This window comes from Panicum virgatum, chromosome 8N (genome assembly GCF_016808335.1).
Source record: "Panicum virgatum strain AP13 chromosome 8N, P.virgatum_v5, whole genome shotgun sequence".
Taxonomy (NCBI): domain Eukaryota; kingdom Viridiplantae; phylum Streptophyta; class Magnoliopsida; order Poales; family Poaceae; genus Panicum; species Panicum virgatum.
Genome location: NC_053152.1, coordinates 8,502,355 through 8,523,414, shown reverse-complemented (window position 1 = coordinate 8,523,414; position 21,060 = coordinate 8,502,355). Strand labels below are relative to the sequence as shown.

General features: G+C 46.1%; 1 pseudogene; it reads right to left on the bottom strand.

Moving 5' to 3' along the window:
* Positions 1-3,668: 3,668 nt before the first annotated feature.
* Positions 3,669-20,859, bottom strand: LOC120685450 (annotated as a pseudogene).
* Between the last annotated feature and the right edge of the window lie 201 nt (positions 20,860-21,060).

Here is a 21,060-nt window from a genome sequence, read left to right as displayed (position 1 = left end):
GCTTATTATCAAGCAAGGACATCAGAATTTTTACTAGAAGTGGAAGAGTTACACAAAGTTTGTGAAATGGTCACAAGGGTTTATGCATCTAAGAGCAGGCAAACCTTTTTGGGTTGAATCCAAAGACATGGAAATGGTTGTTTTTATGTCAGCAGACGAAGCCAAAGATTTTACCTATTTTTAAATTAATAATAATATATATAATATATTAGTAATGATATAAATAGTAATTTTGAAATTTATATTGGTGCACTTTAATACTTTGTTATAATTATATAATTTAGATTTAGATTTATGGGCTACTTTAACTTTTAATAATGATATAATTGGATGATTTATATGCAAAATTAGGGGGGCTATTTGCATCATTTTTATAATAGCATAGGTGAGCAATTTACACGATGATAATAATAATGGCAGAAGTAGGTAATTTACATACATATGTAGGGTTACTTTAGTCTATTTTATAATGGTAGAAGTAGGTAGGTAATTTACATATATGTTTAGGGTTACTTTAGTCTATTTTCAAACTGGCAGATGTGGCTAATTTATTAGGATGGTAGGATGTTTTTGATATTTGTGACAATTTTTTAAATTTTTCTTTTTTAGAGTGTCCACCTAGAATCTTAGATGTCTTCGTGAAGGTTTAAAAGGAGCATTCCATTAGTAATAGTAAGATTATCCGTGGACATTGCTATTCTGCCACATTCTGTTCCGACTGTTCGGTCCATTGTATGCTATTTAGTATAAGGGTTAATATTGAGTGTACTTACAATACTAAAACACACGGTTGTAGTGATAGTTCATGTAGAAGTTTTAGTCGGATCTTGCCACCGTTGCGATTTACACTAGTCCAGTGACCAATGTTGACCGTCAGAACAGGTAGCATTCTATTACCAACATAAATGCCTGCCAGCATAAATCTTTCCCTGCTGGCGGGCAGCTTCGGTTTTAAGCTGCCCACACTATTTGAGAACTCTTTTTTTTTTAAAAAAAAACTCCTGCTATTATGGAAAGTATATTGTTCATACATGACCGCTAAGGACATCAGCTTAATCCAGGATAGGAACTACAGGACAGAAAAAAGAAGCAACTACCAATACAGAAACAATGTAAGAGACAGCACTACTGACCCTGAAAAGATAAATGAAAATGAGAGAGAATGAGCTCCAGAAAGCCTAATTATTTTTTTTGAAATATTATGTTTTTGAAGAATGCGTTGATGTCTGAAAAAACATTATATATTGGAGCGTGGTGTGTGGCGCGGGTGCTGCTGCAACCCACTATGTGGGGGCAGCGTCAGGGGCGTAGCTAGGGGGGCGGGCAGGGGCCTGGCCCCCTATGGTTCCTAATTTTGCATTATAAATTTGAAATTTAATTAAATTTTTATATAAATTAATATGGTTGGCCCCCTAATAATGAAATAAACAAATTCCTGACTCCGCTCCTGGGCAGCGTGGGGTGCAGTCTGGTGGCAGCCCTCATCCTCCTGCTCGGCTGGCCTGGTCGCCACCGCTGATAGCAATGCCGCTACAGCGGTGCCGATGCAACCGCCCCTTGCCGAGCTTGACTTTTGGAAGGTCTAGCTCCCCGCCAGCCTCCGGGTGCCGCTTGGCTACTCCGAGTTTGCCATGTAGCAGTTGGAGGATTAGCCACCACGCTTGGGTCGCTAGTGATGGTGAATGAGGAGATGGATGTGGGGCAAGGAAGGCGACACGGATTTCCTACGCAGGTGCGCAGGTACGCACCCTTTATTTGCCGTCCATATTTGCTTTAAGATTCGTGCAGCTTAAGTGCTCACCCACCTAATGACCTTGGTTGTTGGTTGGTTGTAAGCATTAACAATGTAAGCCTGAACCCCACAGGTGATAGGTTAACTGGTTCCGGGGCCATTACAGGTCCGTTCGACAGAGGGGCCCATGAGTCAACAAATTGGTATTGGATACTAATAGCAGGGCCAGCGCCTACAAAGAAAACAGAGTCTAATAAGTACGAACCATAAACTATAAATCCGAGCCTAAACTCTAAAACCATAAATTGTAAAATATAAAATGGAACCCTAAATCTCAGACCTTAAATCATAAACCGGTAAACCCTAAACACTAAACGCGAAACCTAAACTCTAAAACCCATGAATCATAAACTCTAAGCCCTAAACTGTAAAACATAAACCAGAATCTAAACCCCAGACCCTAAACCCTAAATACTAAACTTATAAACTCTAAATAATAAACTAGAACTCTAAACCTCGTTCCCTCAAACGCTAAATCCATAAACCCTAAACCCTAATACCTTAAACCCTAAACCCTAAACTCTAAACCAGGGATCCTAAACTCTAAACACTAAACTCATAAACCCTAAATAATAAACTAGAACTCTAAACCTCGTTCCCTAAATTTCAAACCCTAAATTCATAAACCATAAACCCTAAACACTGAACACTAAACTCGAAACCATAAACCGCAAAACATAAAATGGAATCATAAATCCGAAACATTAAACCCGAACTCGAAACTCCGAACCCTAAACTCTAAATTTTAAACCCTAGATACTAAACAGTAAAACCCTAGATACTGAACAGTAAGAAGGACCTGAGTTACTAACTTCCGTTTTGCGAATGCTGGAACATTCCTTTCGAACCAAGCCATTTTAAATACAGCTCCTAATATGCATTTTGTATGGGTGAAACAGGAGATATAACGTGTTTGACTATACTTCCATGTTCCACCGGCAGGAAGTTAGTGTGAAAGGGACCCAGTTTTTTCAATTGTACTTAAGGACCTATTAGTCCTACTCTTCGCTGGTATCTGACCCACCCTGCCTCACTTCTCCCTGATACTCATCATCACAACCGTCCATTCTTTTTTATCCTAACCATACATGACCGTGCGTACCTGCGCCCGTGCAGAGGACATCATTTGCGGCAAGGAAGGGCGACCTGGTGGTCCGCTGGAGGCTGGTAGTGTGTCAGGGCTAAGTACGTGTAGTGGGATGCTCTAGGAGAAAGCCTTTACCAACATTCTTGCTAGTGCCGATGGCAGCAGCGTCCTAGGGCGTCGTTCCTCCCGTTGGGGGCGTCATTTAGAGTCCAATCCCTACCGCACGAGTTCTCTGGTTGAAAACCTTACCATGCCTGGACGAGCGACGGCCGCGCCACTGGCATCATTCCGGCCCGCATCATCTCTTGATACCCAACTCAGCCTCCGGTTGCGGTTGGGTGGCGGCCAATGGTTGTCTCATCGTTGTCGGGCTGACTACTTGCAGTGAACCACGGTGGCTAGTGTTGCTTAGATACTGTCAGTGCAACGTAAGGCTGCATCGAAGGACGACGCTTGCAGCACCGGCATCGCTGGACAACTAGGGTCTTGCAGCGGACTGAGGCGGGTGGCCCAGTTTTGCTGTGCTCTTCCAGTGCAATTCATCATCGGAAGACAGTGCAAGCGACTACCCTAGCTTCCTGACACTTGTGTTGGTGCTTTCAATGGTTGTGCCATATTTCCACCTTATGCGCGGGTGTAGTGTTTTTCTATTCATGGTTATGCCCATAAATTGCTCTTGCGCTTGGCTTGGTGTTGGTTTAGCCTTGTTTCCACCTTATGAGGTTATAGCCCTGTTTCCCAGAATTAACCGCGAGCAAGGTTTTTTTTGTCTCATTTTCCCCAAAAGAATGAGGTATTTGATCAGTTTGCCACACTATTTGAATACAATTAAGGTGGGGATACTCCCCCGTGACCATTCAAAAAATAATTCAATCCGTTGACATCACACAAAGGACCCAACTGCCGCGTTCACGTGTTATATGGAAGGCACAAGGCGCTGGGCCATTAGGAGTCCTATAGTCCAGTTAATGTTTATGTCGTCGCATGAGTCACGAGGGATGAGGGAGACAAAGGTGCCGGTCTGGCCCCACTCCTTGCTTGTAACGCCCCGCCAAACCCTGCAGAGCACATTGTAGAACCATCATTATCTCCACGGTAATGACACAAAGCTCGAAAATATTGCTGTTACAACGTACCACGGAGTTTGGTGCTGCCGCGTTCGCGCGCATGCATGTCTTGGGAGGCAAGACGCTAGGCCGCCAGCCTCCTAATCCTCCTCTGGATATATCCACACGTGAGGGATGTGTGAGACAAGGTGCCAGTCCGGCCCCACTCCTTGCTTGTAACGACTCGCCAAAGCAGGGCAGTTGTAAATTTCCAAACTCTGGAGAGCAGTTAAGTGTTGGATGGACTGAGGCAGGCACTGAAGAGAAGAGCAACGATTGATGTGAAGCAGCCGAAGCGCAGATAGTTGCCCGATGCCCGATTGCCAGATCGGAAGGCAGCTCGACCAGCGCACGGCAAGAAAACAATGAGAGAGAATCAAGGGAGGTGAGGTGCTGAATTGCGTCAGGCAGTTGCTTCAGATTGTGACACCCGATTGCCAGATGTCGTAAGGAGCACAGTTCTCCCAGCCACTCAGGCAGCGCGCCAAGGGCGGGGCATCCCGTGATATGCAGCGCCTGGAGGGAGGTGAGGCTTCGAATGCTCTCAGGTACTTGTGTTAGGTCATCGCAGAACACGATAAATATGGTCTCCAGTTTAGTATGGTGCCGCAATAATTCCCAGTCAGATGATGATCCTACTATTCCTTGTAGTTGCAGTTCTCTAAGGTGAGGGACTGCTGAGTGCAGGCTGCTGGACGATGAGGATTCATTGGAAAGTGATGGAAGCAGACGAGAGAAGTTACTTGGGGATAACAGCTGCAAGTCGCTTCTATGTAAAGACAGCTTCTCCAGCGATGGTGGGAAGTATGGCTTCACAGCACTCAATTGCGGGCAGTCCGTTATAGATAGGTTCGATAGGACAGGGAAGCAATATTGTGCACTTAATTCCACCTCTTGAATTTCTATACCGCTTGCTATAGTCCACAGCTCCTCTAAACTTGCCATTTCCGACAGTTTGAGGGACTTCAGCGAAGGAAATCTCACAAGTCCTCGCATATGCTTCAAGTTGGGAGACTGAAATAGTGTCAGACAGGTTAAAGACGGGTACTGACAAGGACCAGTTTGCTTTAACGTAGTGCCTTCAGAGTAAGAAGAACCATTCTGCTCCATCAACCACCGTGGCAAACAAGGACCTTGGTAACGACAAATTACCAAGCTCTCAATTTGCGATGGTGGTTCAAGACCACTCAGCACACCCAGCTCTTGTTCCACATCTGAAGCTAACTCTTCTTCTCCTTCACTCAAAGACCAGTCCAAAACCAGATTCTTTATGCCATTCTTCTGTTTCAAGCAAGCCTTCTCAGTATCACATGGATCCTTCACGTACTTAAGGTTTCTAATTTCCAATTCACCACTTAGCATATCAAGATTTTCAAGCTCCGAGATTCTCGCATCATCTCTACTACACCCGACAACAAACAAGCCCAGCTGTGTTAAACGGGTCAGCTGTCCAATACCTGACGGCATGCAACGCAGTTTGCTGCAACCCTTTATGTTCAAAACTGCAAGTCTTTTCAAGTTACCTATACCTTTAGGCAGCTCCACTAGCTCAGAGCACTGTTCAAGGTTTATACACTCTAGAGTATCAATTGTAGTAATCCATGGAGGTAGCATGGTAACTTTGGTTCCAGAAAGATCAAGTGTAGACAACAGTGGACATGACAATGTGCTTGGCAGCCCCTGAAACACTCTAGAATCAGCTAAGTTGATTGTCTGCAAGTTGCGGAACACCCCCGCGAATTCTGACGGAAATTGTTTCAGAAATGAACACCGAGATATACGAAGGCCCCTCAAGTTTTTAATTTTACATATGGTGCCAGGTATCTCTCTGAATTTTTCACAATGATACAGAATCAAGGATTGAAGGTCTCGACAATCACCAATTGACTGAGGTAAACTGTCAAGATCATAAGCAAAATTCAACTCTAGAATTCGGAGCTTCTTAAGCTTGCCAATAGATTCTGGTAATGCAACAAGACCTTTGCACCTGATTAAATGAAGTGACTGCAAGTTCCAACAACTTGAGATGGCTTCTAGAAATTTTGTGCAATCAAGGTTATGAATTTCAAGATATCCGATATATTCAAATTTCAGTGTAAATTGGGGAAATGGAGTGTTTTCTGTGTAGTCCAGAACAACACTGCGGACACTGGAGCTCGTCTTAACTGGTTTATCAAATATTGGATTACCTCCAGAGATAAAGAGAGCATGGGCCTTGTGAAATGAATTCCTATGAACCTTCTTGGGACATGAAGTCATTGATAAGTATCTGCACCTCTGAGTTGTAACACCCGGTTTATGAAGGCAAACCGAATGCATCTCATATGTACGCCAGGATCAGTTTACACACATATGATTAAACATAAAGTGAATATCACAATTAGTGCAAGCGTAAAGAGAGTATTTAAGACTTTATTACAAAACCGAATGTCTTAGGCGAATAAATAAACGTCTATAGAGTAGCAGCGGAATCTTCTTCAGCACAGGCAGATGACTGGGAGACATACGCCTAGAAATCCTCGAAGTCTTCTGGAAACTCCGGGCAGTTGTTATTACAGTCTGAGCAGCAAGTATGCAAGGGTGAGTACACTTATGGTTGGTACTCAACAAGTGGTAGGGAAACAACTATAATATATGCAAGGCTAATTCAAGGAATAGCTGACACGGTTTAACTGCACTCAGCAATTTTAGTTGATCAGATTTTATTAGCAAGCATTAACTAGATATAAGTATATACCATTAGACCCACAAGATAAGCATATATGAAGATATACAGCATAACCATAAGTAAAAGCATCGATTTAGATCAACTTCAAGTTCAATTATCATGTGAGGGTCCAAGCCGCTCTTGACCGTGAGCACGGCTAACCGGTTAGTTTTACACTCTGCAGAGGTTGTACACTTTCACCACAATCCGCGTAAAAGCTCCGAAGAACTTTAAACCCAACCATGCAAGTGCGGGCCAAGCACCATATCACACTTCCTTAGGTATGACTGCATAGGGACGCTACGAGGCCTTTACAAAGATTCCCTAACCTATGACAACCCGCTAAGGTTTCAAGTCAAAGCGGTCATAACACTGTCCTAATGAGGTGGTACCTTACCAAAGGACCATCAAACAATACCAATTGCCCCAAGAGGACCGAGCTATACCCCGTCGATGCATCCCCTCTTGCCCTTTCGGTAAGATTGTCACAAGCTAGAGTTTCTAATTAATCAGCCAAGACCAGAGCCATATAGTAATTGTGGTTGTACTGTTTTCTTGGGTGGTTCTCCATGTTCCATTTAACACATATGATCTTGATTAACAATATTAAACCATCATGAACATGAAGTAACAAGTATAGCATTTGTAATATTATCCACCCATATCCAAGGTAAAGCAACTAGCATAGCTACCCAACATGAAATTAAACCCAAGTTGATCAAGGAATAAGATATACAATACTAGGCATGTCCTTAACTCGGTTCCCATCAAATTATAGACTCATGCATGAACATAAAAGTAAATGTGATAGATTTGGTGATTTCATGGGTCAAAGTATGATCAAGGGTCCACTTGCCTTCCTCAAACTGCTGCTGATCCGGTCCTCCGAAGTCTTGATCTTGCTGCTGCTCCTCGAACTGCGGACCGTCTATCGCACCAAACACGCACATGCAAGCAAACAAGTACAAACAATAAGAAACAGTACACCAAACAACAAAAACAGTACAAAAAGAGGTTACTAAACTATCCTACTCGTTGCAACGATCGCATGAGCGTAAAGATCATCGAAAACGGATCTAAAACGGAAAAGTTATGGCTAAAACAAGATCTAAGGACTAATTCGTAATTAAACCTTATACGCAGGGGCTAGATCATAAAAACAGGGGCTGATTTGTAAATATTTTTCAACAGAAGAGGACGGCGGGTTAATTTTGGAAAAACAGAGGGGCTTTAGTGCAAAAAGACCATGGTTGACCGTTTTCCGGCTGGGTTGACTTCGATCCGATCTAATCTGAGCCGTGCGTTTTAGATCTGACGGCTAGAGTTCTTTGGGGCGGGCTGGCGGCGGCGGGAGCGGCCGGCGGTGAGCTAGGCGGCGGCGCGCGGCGGCGGGACGGCCGGAGTAGGCCAAAACGGCCATCTGGGCTCCTATTGGCTCGGTTCTTGGACTGGGAGCACGCGCGCGAGCACGCGAACTCGATTAGGGGGTTTGTGCGGGACATAAGCGAGCGGAGCGGCCGTGCGGCGGCGCATGGCGGAGCGGCGGCGCCGGCGAGCTAAAGCGAACGAAACGGAGCAAGAAGGAGAAGAAAAACAGGCCGATGAGCCTCACTACCTCGGTGCGAATCTCCTGGAGGGCTTGAAGTCGACGGGGACGCGTTGGAACGGCGGCGTCGCGAAGAACCCCGAGCTCCAACAATGGCGGCGGTTTTGGGAGCTAGGGTTAGCGAGGGCTAGGGCGGCGGCTGCGGGTTTGGCGAGGGCTAGGAGGGTGTCTCGGGTTCCTTTTATAGGGGCGGGCGCTGGCCTTGGCGTGCGGGCCCGAGGGGAACACGGCGGCGCGCGCGTGGCCGGGTCGGACTCGAGCCAGAGTCCGGCTCGGTCGGGGAGGAAGACGCGCCCGACAGGTGGGGCCCGCCTGGCAGTGAGTCCAGGAGGGGAAAAGGGCGCTGGGCCGGAACGGGCCGGGAGGCGTGGCGAACGGGCCGGAGGGGAGGAAAAAGGGGTGGGGCGCCGGTTGGGCCAAAACAAAAGAAAGCGGCCCGCGAAAAAGGAGAAAAGAGGAAAAGAAAAAAAAAGTGGGCCAGGCTGAAAGAGAGAGAGAAAGAGAAATGATTTTCCAATTTCCAAAACGATTCAAACTCTTTCAATTTAAATTCAAACTCAAAGATTTGAATTTAAGTTGAACAACAAGCCAATAAAAATGCAAACCAGCATGAAATGCACACACCTATTTTCCTTATATTTATTTTATGGCTAAATAATTTATTTAAGCTCGCGATAAATGCTCTAAATTCAAGATAAATTAGATGAAACCTTATCGAGCCTACAATAAACCTAATCAAATTTACTTAGGTTCCTAATTTGAAAATACGGGTGTTACAAACCTACCCCCCTTAAAAGGAATCTCGTCCTCGAGATTCGGCTGGGCTAGCAAAGAGCTGGGGGAATTCTGCCTGTAACTCATCTTCTCTTTCCCAAGTAGCCTCATCCTCTGCATGATGACTCCACTGAACTTTACACATCCGTATCCTCTTACTCCGAGTAATCCTCTCTAATGTGTCTAGAATTTTGACCGGATACTCAGTATAAGTTAGATCATCCTGCACATTCAGTTCCTCCAGTGGCAACTTCTCCTCTGGCACCCTCAAACACTTTCTCAACTGAGATATATGGAACACATTGTGCACATCGGACAATCGGGCCGGTAGTTCTAGCTCATAAGCTACTTCACCCCTCCGGGCCAAGACCTTGAATGGTCCGATGTAACGAGGTGACAATTTCCCCTTAACTTTGAATCTGCGCAAACCTCTGATAGGTGACACTTTGAGATACACGAAATCTCCTTCTTCAAAGATCAACTCTCTACGTCCCTTGTCTGCATAGCTCTTCTGTCTTGACTGTGCCACTTTCAGATTTTCTCGAACAATCTGTACTTGTCGTTCGGCCTCTTTGATGATCTCTGGGCCGAACAACTGGCTTTCTCCCGTCTCACTCCAATATAATGGAGTTCTGCACTTCCTTCCATATAGTGCCTCAAACGGTGCCATCTTCAAGCTGGCCTGGTAACTGTTGTTGTATGAAAACTCTGCGTACGGCAAGCTCTTATCCCAACTGCCTCCGTGCTTTAGAGCGCAAGCTCTAAGCATATCCTCTAACACCTGATTGGTCCTTTCTGTCTGCCCATCCGTCTGCGGGTGGTACGCTGAGCTGAAGTTTAGCTTCGTATCCATTGACTCATGCAACTTCTGCCAAAACCGTGACGTGAACTGAGTACCTCTATCGGACACAATCTTCTTAGGTACCCCATGTAAGCAGACAATCCTGGATATGTATAGCTCTGCCAGTTTAGCTCCTGAGTAAGTGGTCTTCACTGGAATGAAGTGAGCTACCTTTGTCAACCTATCCACAATAACCCATATGGAATCATAGCCATCCTTTGTACGTGGTAACCCCACAATAAAATCCATACCAATTTCTTCCCATTTCCATTCTGGTATTTTCAATGGCTGCAACAAACCGGCTGGTCTCTGATGTTCTGCCTTGACTCTCTGACACACATCACATATGGCCACGTGAGCTGCAACATCACGCTTCATACCATACCACCAATATCTTTCTTTCAAGTCCTGGTACATTTTGGTACTGCCTGGATGAATCGAATAGGCGGAATCATGGGCTTCCTTTAGAATCTTTTCTCGCAGATGGTCCACCTCTGGCACACATATCCTCTTTCTGAACCACACGGTTCCATGTTCATCCTCAGTAAAATCAGGTGCCTTGCCTCTTTCTATCAGCTCCTTGATCTCCTTGATCTTATCATCCTCAAGCTGACCCTTCCGTATCTCTTGCTCAAGAGTCGGCTCGACTTCTATAGTGATTCCCTCAGTATGACCAACAAAACCAAGGTTGAGTTTCTCAAACTCCCAACACAATTCTTGAGGCATCTGGCTGACTCTCATTGCATTTACATGGCTCTTGCGGCTCAAAGCATCTGCAACCACATTAGCTTTTCCTGGATGGTAGTGTATCTCCAGGTCATAATCCTTTATAAGCTCTAACCATCTTCTCTGTCTCAGGTTGAGATCATTCTGGGTGAATATGTACTTCAGACTCTTGTGATCAGTATATATCTGACATCTATGTCCCAACAAATAGTGTCTCCATATCTTCGAGGCATGCACCACGGCTGCTAACTCCAAATCATGAGTGGGGTAGTTCTGCTCATGCTTCCTTAACTGACGAGACGCATAAGCAATCACATGTCCCCCTTGCATTAGCACACAACCAAGTCCCTGACGAGATGCATCACAATATATATCGAAACTCTTGTGAATGTCAGGCATAGCCAACACTGGAGCTGTAGTCAGCCGCTTCTTTAATTCTTCAAAACTGGCTTGGCACTCATCTGACCATACAAACTCTTTTCCTTTCTCCAATAGTGAGGTAAGGGGTTTCACTATCTTGGAGAAGCCTTCTATAAATCTTCTGTAGTAGCCTGCGAGTCCTAAGAAACTCCGGATTTCTGACACTGTCTGAGGTGGTTCCCACTTCAACACATCTCTGACCTTGCTGGGATCAACTGCAATTCCTCCATCTGTGATAACATGACCAAGAAACGAAACCTCTTTCAACCAGAATTCACATTTGCTGAGCTTGGCGTACAACTGATGCTCCCTGAGCTTCTGCAAAACAAGCCTCAAGTGCTCCTCATGTTCCTCCTCATTCTTGGAGTACACCAAAATATCATCGATGAACACCACTACAAACTTGTCGAGATACTCCATAAACACATTATTCATCAAGTACATAAAGTAAGCTGGTGCATTGGTCAACCCGAATGACATGACCGTATATTCATATAACCCATATCTGGTAGTGAACGCGGTCTTGGGAATGTATGACGGTCGTATCCTCAACTGGTGATACCCTGACCTCAGATCGATCTTGGAGAATACCTTGGCTCCTCTCAGCTGATCAAACAAATCTTCTATACGGGGCAACGGATACTTGTTCTTGATGGTAACTTCATTTAATGACCTGTAGTCCACACACATCCTCTGTGTACCATCCTTCTTGTCCACAAAGATCACTGGGGCTCCCCAAGGTGATGAACTAGCTCGAATAAATTTCTTATCTAACAATTCCTTTAATTGTTTCTTAAGTTCTTCTAGTTCACCAGCAGACATTCTATATGGTCTCTTGGCAATAGGTGCAGTGCCAGGTAATAGGTCTATAATGAACTCAATGTCACGTTCAGGTGGCATACCTGGCAAGTCATCGGGAAACACATCTGAGTACTCGCATGCTATCCTGATGTCCTATATCAGAGCAGCCTTCATCCGATTCACCGTACAATCTGCTGATGTTGGAGGGGTTGCAGCAAACTCAAACCTCTCACCGTCTGGGCTAGTGAGGAGTACTGATCTCTTGGCACACTGAATCACTGCATCAACCTTGCTCAACCATCCCATCCCAAGAATGATATCGATTCCACTAGTATCCAGTACTACGAAGTTGGCACAGAATTCTCTACCCATGATCTGGAATCCGACACCAAGGCACTGGTACATAGCCTTCATATTTCCCCCGGGCGAACTAACTAGCATGTGTTTTGACATAGAATGCACGGGAATACCATATTTTGCTACGAACTGAGCAGAAATGAAAGAATGCGATGCTCCCGAATCAAATAAAACCGTTGCAGGGGCGGAGTTGACTAAGAACATACCGTATACAACTTCCTGGGCCTCCTGAGCGGTCTCCGCAGCAACATGGTTCACCCTCCCTTGAACATAATTCTGCTGTCCTCGGTTACCCTGGGGAGTCTGGTTGTTGTTCCTCGGCTGCTGCTGCTGCTGCTGCTGTTGGGGGGTCTGCCTCTGCCCACTATTACTGGATTGGCCTGGCGTACCCTGGGTATTCCTGTTGGGACAAGCATGAGCAAAGTGCCCAAGCTGACCACACTTGAAGCAAGCATTGCCTCCAGAAGGTGCGGGGTTGTTGTTTCTCACAGGGGTACCGACTGGAGTGTTCTGGCGATTCTGCTGGGGAGTGGAGCGTTGAGCTAACTGCTGATTCTGCTGGTACTGCTGAGCTGGGCGCTGGTACTGATACTGATTCTGCCCAAAATTGACATTCTGTCCTCCTGTGCGGTACTGGTTACCTTGCGGGGGTCCAAAGCGCGGGCGCGAATTGCTAGACTGGCCTTGTGACTCGAACTTCCGCTTCTGCTCGCCCATCTCCTTGCGAGCATTCTCCACGGCGATGGCATTGTCCACCAGTTTCTGAAAGCTATCAAACCTGTGCACCAACAACTGATATCTGATGGGTGCAAGCAGCCCTAGCCTGAAGTAATCCTGCTTCTGCCCATCTGTGGCCACGTCTGCGGAGGCATAGCGGGACAGCTGGATGAACTTGTCCCGATACTCACTTACGGACATTCCACCTTGCTTCAAAGCTAGAAATTCCTGCCTCTTCAGCTTCATCAAACCCTCAGGTATGTGGTGCTCCCTGAATTGGGTCCTGAACTCATCCCAGGTGATGGTGTTTTGATCAACATGGGCGGCGGTATAAGCATCCCACCAGTCTGCTGCAGTTCCTTCCAATCTGCCTGAAGCATACAGTACCTTCTCCCTGTCTGTACACTGAACTATATTTAGCATCTTCTCAAGGGTCTTGAGCCAGTCATCGGCATGAAGAGGATCTGGAGAGTGGGAGAAAGTAGGAGGTCTGTGACTCATGAAGTCACGGTGGCGATCTCTCGGTGGTGGCTGTGGAACTGGAGCTTGATTTGCTTGAGCTTGTAGATTGGCCATGGCATTGGCCATTTGAGTCAACAGCTGTGTCTGCGCAGCAAGGAACTGCTCCATCCCTGCTGGTGGTGGTGGCGGTGGCCCGTTGTTCTGGTTGTTGCCTCCACTCATGTTGTTGGGTTGCTGGTTGTTGCCTCTTCTCTGACGCTGCACTGGTGGCTGATCAACCCCTGATCCGGACCTGGTGTTCACCATCTGACCGGTTAGACAAGTAAGACTCATGAAATAACCATGGTAAAATATAGGTGCAAGGATGAGATAGGGACAATATAAAATAAAATAGATAACCCCAAGCTTTACTAACTAGCTAACTTTATTAAAAACTTGGTGCAATTATGGTCATCACTCCATAATTACACCACAATCATTACAAAAAGCCAACTCACAATTGTTCACAAAACCAAGCATTGAAACACACTGATTAACTAACACACTTAAACAAACGTTCACGAGCTAGCGATTACAAAACGACTCTTTACAAGACTCAACCTAAACTCTTAAGCCTATCATCTAATAGAAACGGTTCTGGTAGCCACGGTCGCCGAAACGAAGCCTCTTGCGCGGGGGTGACAAGGCGGGATGCGGAGGCTCCTCCTCTGGAACTGGTGGAGGCGCCTCTCCTGCAAGCTGGGCCTCTAGCTGGCGAATCCTGTGGTGAGCTTCCCTCAGTCGGTCTTGGGTGTCGTCCAGCTGGATGACGACGTTCCTTAAGTCCGTGTCGACTCCGGCGAGAGCTCGCACTGTGACATTGACGCGGTTCTCCTCGTCCTCTCCAAGTGTCAACTCCGTATGCTCTGTCCCACGAGCACGGCGAGGAAGGTGCTGATAGTCTGTGCTCTCCAAGTCTCGACGGTTAGTGTGGTTGAGAGACCAGAGAGCCCTCATGGCAGCTTGGCTGACTGCGGCACGGTAGGTCGCCATGGGTGTCGAGGAATCATGTGCGGAGACGGTCATCATGCCTCGGGGTCCAGTATCCACCCTTATGTGGACCCGAGTGACGAAGTAGTCGCCGAGCGCTGGGTCTTCATAATGCCTTGTCTCGTACATGGGAGCCACGGGGTTGTGAAGCTCTTCCAGCACGTCCCGAAGCAGCAGGGGGAAGTGACCCACCTCGTGGGTTGAGGTGTAGACGCAGTACAGTCCCCTTTCTTCTGGCGGGTCATCATTCTGATCATCTTCTTCATCATCCTCATCGCCCGGGTCCTCTGGGCCTTCCGGGTCTCCTCCAGCTGGTGCAGGCACTGAAGCTGCTGGAGCAGGAGGTGCAAGTGGCGGTGCTGGGGCTTCATCCTCTGACATCTCTAGGGGCTCCTCCTCTTCTCCTCCTTCAGCGACGGCGGTCGCTGGAACCTGAGCTTCGAAATAGGCCAGTGGTGGGCCTAGATCATGTACTTGTGTAGGCGACGGTAGGGATGGCTGTATGTTCCCGTCCGCATCGACTTCCCGGATGTTGCCTTCTTGGTCTTCATCGAAGAAGTAATCCACCCTGGGCACTTCCTCAACCTCTTCCTCTGGCTAAACTGGAACTGGAGCAGGTACTGGGGCGGGTACTGGCTCAGCGGGTGCAGGAACAGTGCGACGGGCGAAGGCACGACCTCCGGTGCGCTTGCGTGCAGTCTGCCTAGTTCTGGCCATCTGAAGAACATGATAGAAAGGTTTTAGAACATACTTGAAAGAAAAGACAAGTATGCGATCAAGGTTGAGATAAAAGCTATCAATAAGGATTAAGCAAATAAGCATGAAAGAGCATGGCTACTAAGCAAGATAGACCTTAATTTTCGACCATTTCTATCTAGGCTAACGTCCTACAGTCAACACTACTCTGATACCACTTTTGTAACACCCGGTTTATGAAGGCAAACCGAATGCATCTCATATGTGCGCCAGGATCAGTTTACACACATATGATTAAACATAAAGTGAATATCACAACTAGTGCAAGCGTAAAGAGAGTATTTAAGACTTTATTACAAAACCGAATGTCTTAGGCGAATAAATAAACGTCTATAGAGTAGCAGCGGAATCTTCTTCAGCACAGGCAGATGACTGGGAGACATACGCCTAGAAATCCTCGAAGTCTTCTGGAAACTCCGGGCAGTTGTTATTACGGTCTGAGCAGCAAGTATGCAAGGGTGAGTACACTTATGGTTGGTACTCAACAAGTGGTAGGGAAACAACTATAATATATGCAAGGCTAATTCAAGGAATAGCTGACACGGTTTAACTGCACTCAGCAATTTTAGTTGATCAGATTTTATTAGCAAGCATTAACTAGATATAAGTATATACCATTAGACCCACAAGATAAGCATATATGAAGATATACAGCATAACCATAAGTAAAAGCATCGATTTAGATCAACTTCAAGTTCAATTATCATGTGAGGGTCCAAGCCGCTCTTGACCGTGAGCACGGCTAACCGGTTAGTTTTACACTCTGCAGAGGTTGTACACTTTCACCACAATCCGCGTAAAAGCTCCGAAGAACTTTAAACCCAACCATGCAAGTGCGGGCCAAGCACCATATCACACTTCCTTAGGTATGACTGCATAGGGACGCTACGAGGCCTTTACAAAGATTCCCTAACCTATGATAACCCGCTAAGGTTTCAAGTCAAAGCGGTCATAACACTGTCCTAATGAGGTGGTACCTTACCAAAGGACCATCAAACAATACCAATTGCCCCAAGAGGACCGAGCTATACCCCGTCGATGCATCCCCTCTTGCCCTTTCGGTAAGATTGTCACAAGCTAGAGTTTCTAATTAATCAGCCAAGACCAGAGCCATATAGTAATTGTGGTTGTACTGTTTTCTTGGGTGGTTCTCCATGTTCCATTTAACACATATGATCTTGATTAACAATATTAAACCATCATGAACATGAAGTAACAAGTATAGCATTTGTAATATTATCCACCCATATCCAAGGTAAAGCAACTAGCATAGCTACCCAACATGAAATTAAACCCAAGTTGATCAAGGAATAAGATATACAATACTAGGCATGTCCTTAACTCGGTTCCCATCAAATTATAGACTCATGCATGAACATAAAAGTAAATGTGATAGATTTGGTGATTTCATGGGTCAAAGTATGATCAAGGGTCCACTTGCCTTCCTCAAACTGCTGCTGATCCGGTCCTCCGAAGTCTTGATCTTGCTGCTGCTCCTCGAACTGCGGACCGTCTATCGCATCAAACACGCACATGCAAGCAAACAAGTACAAACAATAAGAAACAGTACACCAAACAACAAAAACAGTACAAAAAGAGGTTACTAAACTATCCTACTCGTTGCAACGATCGCATGAGCGTAAAGATCATCGAAAACGGATCTAAAACGGAAAAGTTATGGCTAAAACAAGATCTAAGGACTAATTCGTAATTAAACCTTATACGCAGGGGCTAGATCATAAAAACAGGGGCTGATTTGTAAATATTTTTCAACAGAAGAGGACGGCGGGTTAATTTTGGAAAAACAGAGGGGCTTTAGTGCAAAAAGACCATGGTTGACCGTTTTCCGGCTGGGTTGACTTCGATCCGATCTAATCTGAGCCGTGCGTTTTAGATCTGACGGCTAGAGTTCTTTGGGGCGGGCTGGCGGCGGCGGGAGCGGCCGGCGGTGAGCTAGGCGGCGGCGGGACGGCCGGAGTAGGCCAAAACGGCCATCTGGGCTCCTATTGGCTCGGTTCTTGGACTGGGAGCATGCGCGCGAGCACGCGAACTCGATTAGGGGGTTTGTGCGGGACATAAGCGAGCGGAGCGGCCGTGCGGCGGCGCATGGCGGAGCGGCGGCGCCGGCGAGCTAAAGCGAACGAAACGGAGCAAGAAGGAGAAGAAAAACAGGCCGATGAGCCTCACTACCTCGGTGCGAATCTCCTGGAGGGCTTGAAGTCGACGGGGACGCGTTGGAACGGCGGCGTCGCGAAGAACCCCGAGCTCCAACAATGGCGGCGGTTTTGGGAGCTAGGGTTAGCGAGGGCTAGGGCGGCGGCTGCGGGTTTGGCGAGGGCTAGGAGGGTGTCTCGGGTTCCTTTTATAGGGGCGGGCGCTGGCCTTGGCGTGCGGGCCCGAGGGGAACACGGCGGCGCGCGCGTGGCCGGGTCGGACTCGAGCCAGAGTCCGGCTCGGTCGGGGAGGAAGACGCGCCCGACAGGTGGGGCCCGCCTGGCAGTGAGTCCAGGAGGGGAAAAGGGCGCTGGGCCGGAACGGGCCGGGAGGCGTGGCGAACGGGCCGGCGGGGAGGAAAAAGGGGTGGGGCGCCGGTTGGGCCAAAACAAAAGAAAGCGGCCCGCGAAAAAGGAGAAAAGAGGAAAAGAAAAAAAAAGTGGGCCGGGCTGAAAGAGAGAGAGAAAGAGAAATGATTTTCTAATTTCCAAAACGATTCAAACTCTTTCAATTTAAATTCAAACTCAAAGATTTGAATTTAAGTTGAACAACAAGCCAATAAAAATGCAAACCAGCATGAAATGCACACACCTATTTTCCTTATATTTATTTTATGGCTAAATAATTTATTTAAGCTCGCGATAAATGCTCTAAATTCAAGATAAATTAGATGAAACCTTATCGAGCCTACAATAAACCTAATCAAATTTACTTAGGTTCCTAATTTGAAAATACGGGTGTTACATGAGTGCGGTTTGCTATCATATTATTCGGTAGACAAGTCACCACTTCATCCTGCAGTATGTGTCAACTGAGATCATGAATCAAATCGTGCATCTTGCATACTAGCTGTTCAGTCAGCCAGTCCTTAGAAGGATCCTGAAGAAAGCCAACTTTTACAAGAGAATCAAAGTAGCCACTTCCGATATCTTCTGGCTGCTTTCCATTCATCGAATTGATGAATCCATGGGCTACCCATTGGGAAATCAAACGATCTTTGTAGATTTTTGTGCCCTTTGGGAATATAGAGCAAAGTGTGAAGCACTGCTTTAGTTCATCTGGCAGGTGAATGAAGCTCAATTTCAAAGAAGCGAACACTCTGTCTTCTATACTCTCATCCGTCCATAAATCACTCTGTCCTATGGCTTTCCATATACTTATTTCCTTTTTTTCATAGAGGATACCTCCAAGTGTTCTGATTGCTAGAGGCACCCCACTACATCTGTTCAGGATCACTTTTCCAACTTTTATATACTCAGAGCTTAAATCCTCCTCTACCCACCCAGAGCTCTTTAGGAACAAGCTCCAACTCTCAGCCTCTGATAACATCCCTAGCTTGAATATATGCCTTGATTTCACAATTTCTGCAACCTTCCTATCACGAGTAGTGAGCAAAATCTTGCTTCCAACTGCACCACTCTTTAGGTGCACCATGAGTTGTTCCCAGTCATGCTTGTTCTGATGCCATGCATCATCCAGGACAAGAAGAAACTTCTTACCATTTAACTTGTTTGAAATTTCACGGAGCATTTTCTGTTGAACATGAAGATCAGATTTTTCCTCAATGATAGCTTCAAATAGCTTGCCAATAAGCTTGTTTCCATCAAATTCTTGAGACACATAGACCCAGAATATCATATCTTTGAAGTTCTCCTTTATCTTCTTGTCATGGCAGATTTGTTTGGCCAAAGTAGTTTTGCCAGACCCACCTAATCCAACAATAGATACTACCGTTCTGCCATCCTCCCCTTCATTAGGTTCTAAAATCTTACTTACAATTTCATCCTTCTCCTGATCTCTTCTTGGTATTTTGGAGTCTTCAACATTTGATAGCATGGAGGGCTCTCCAGCAGTCCTGGTGTAGCTGCTCCGAGCAGGATGATCCATTTGTAAATTGTTCCTTATAATGTTGGCATCCCTTGCATGCTTCACAATCTTCTCATATTTCACCTTGATTGCCTTGATCTTACTAGCCACCTTGCATCTGAACAGTAATGATTTTGGTTTTGCACAGAAGTAGTCTGCTATTGGCTGCTTGTCACCGTCGCTTTGTATCTTGTCTTTCTCAGCTTCAAGGTGGACTCCATAGAGTAAATCTTCAATATCATAGGCAACATTTCTCAATTCGTTCACCCATGGAAGCTGTGTGCCACTCCCTAATGCTCTGTCACGAACTACAGCCAGCCAGCTACTTATCTCCTGATGTTTTCCCTGGAGCTCACAGAGGTCTTTCTTCACACCTGTTATGGAAGTAAACTGACTGGATATCAGTGAAACTAGCTTGCCACCAGCAGTCTTCAACACTCCAGCAGCTAAAGCAGCCTCCACTCCACTCATACTGCAGAGGTTCTCGTTTTGAGCCTCTGTAAGAAAGAAATTAGGAAAGGAGCAAATTAGTACATTCAGTTTTACAAGCCTATACTAATTTATTGTCGTCAGTGCTAATGTAGCATATACTGGCGAACCAAATAACTGTGATGTAAAAAAGTTGATTGCCATAGCAATTACCTTCCCTAATGAGGAGCAGCAATGCCACTTTTGCTTACTACCTGGTGAAGTCCTTGAGCGTGCGCGGCGCAGGCGCTCACTGGGGAGTCTGAGAGCAACACTCGAGTTGGTTAATGAAGAAACAAAGTAGGGGCCAAGGTAAAACACTTGTGCTGGAACAGGGGTCAACTGTGTTTTAGATCAGAGCAAGTGTACACGTACCTGGATGATCAGCTGCTTTCGCCTACTCCATCTCCAAATATTGAAACGCAGCAATGGTTGCAATCACAAAATGGTTTTTTGGGGCTCAAGATCCAGCAGATCTGCACACATAAGTTAGGAGCTGCAGCTTAGCTAGATGACATAGTGGCCGTTGGTACTTTCAGTAGCTCGAGATAATGCTTAACTCTTATACTAGCAAGTTACATGTGTGCATGGCTTGGTTGTTACGATCCGTAAGGATCATGTATACAAGAGGTAAAAAGTCGAATGGAAGATTATGCTTAGCATGCCAAGTGCAAATCTCTGAAAAGAAAGAAGACAAGAGCACCAGCAACTGCAGTGTGACACTTGTGCTGCTGATGGCTGTGAGAAGTGAGATCAACATTCAGTTAATATTGCTGAATAAACCAGGAGAGAACGCACGAAAGAGATGTAATGGAGAACCACATACTACATAATTAGATCAGAGCAAGTACCTTGATTAGTTCCAACTCAGTGCCAGTGCAATGATCCGATCCCCAAACACGCGCTGGAAGAGGAGGAACTGGTTGAGGTTCAGAGATTTTGGGTTCCGAAAGCAGAGCTTGTGGATCTGAGGTGGATGGAGTTGCTTAGCTAGATGGCAGGGAGACTATTTTTGCTTCTGGAGTTCTGGGCGACGGGCTCCCGGGTCTTGGTCTTCACTGTCATCTAGCTCTGAAGGCAAGGACAGAGCACGTTGCTTGGGTCCCTTTCACTGCCAAAGAACAGTCCACAAAGGAAAACGAAGCCACGGCGAGACTTCGTTGCAAAACAGAAATTCACATTTCACACTGCTGCCACACAAGTAAATAAAAGACCTCAGGGGCGAGATATTTTGCAAGAATTTCCATGAAATTTCTCAAGGACGTCAAATTCCATGAAAAGACAGGGCCAGCTCCAAATAATACAACAGCCCTCGCCATCCAGCAATCAAT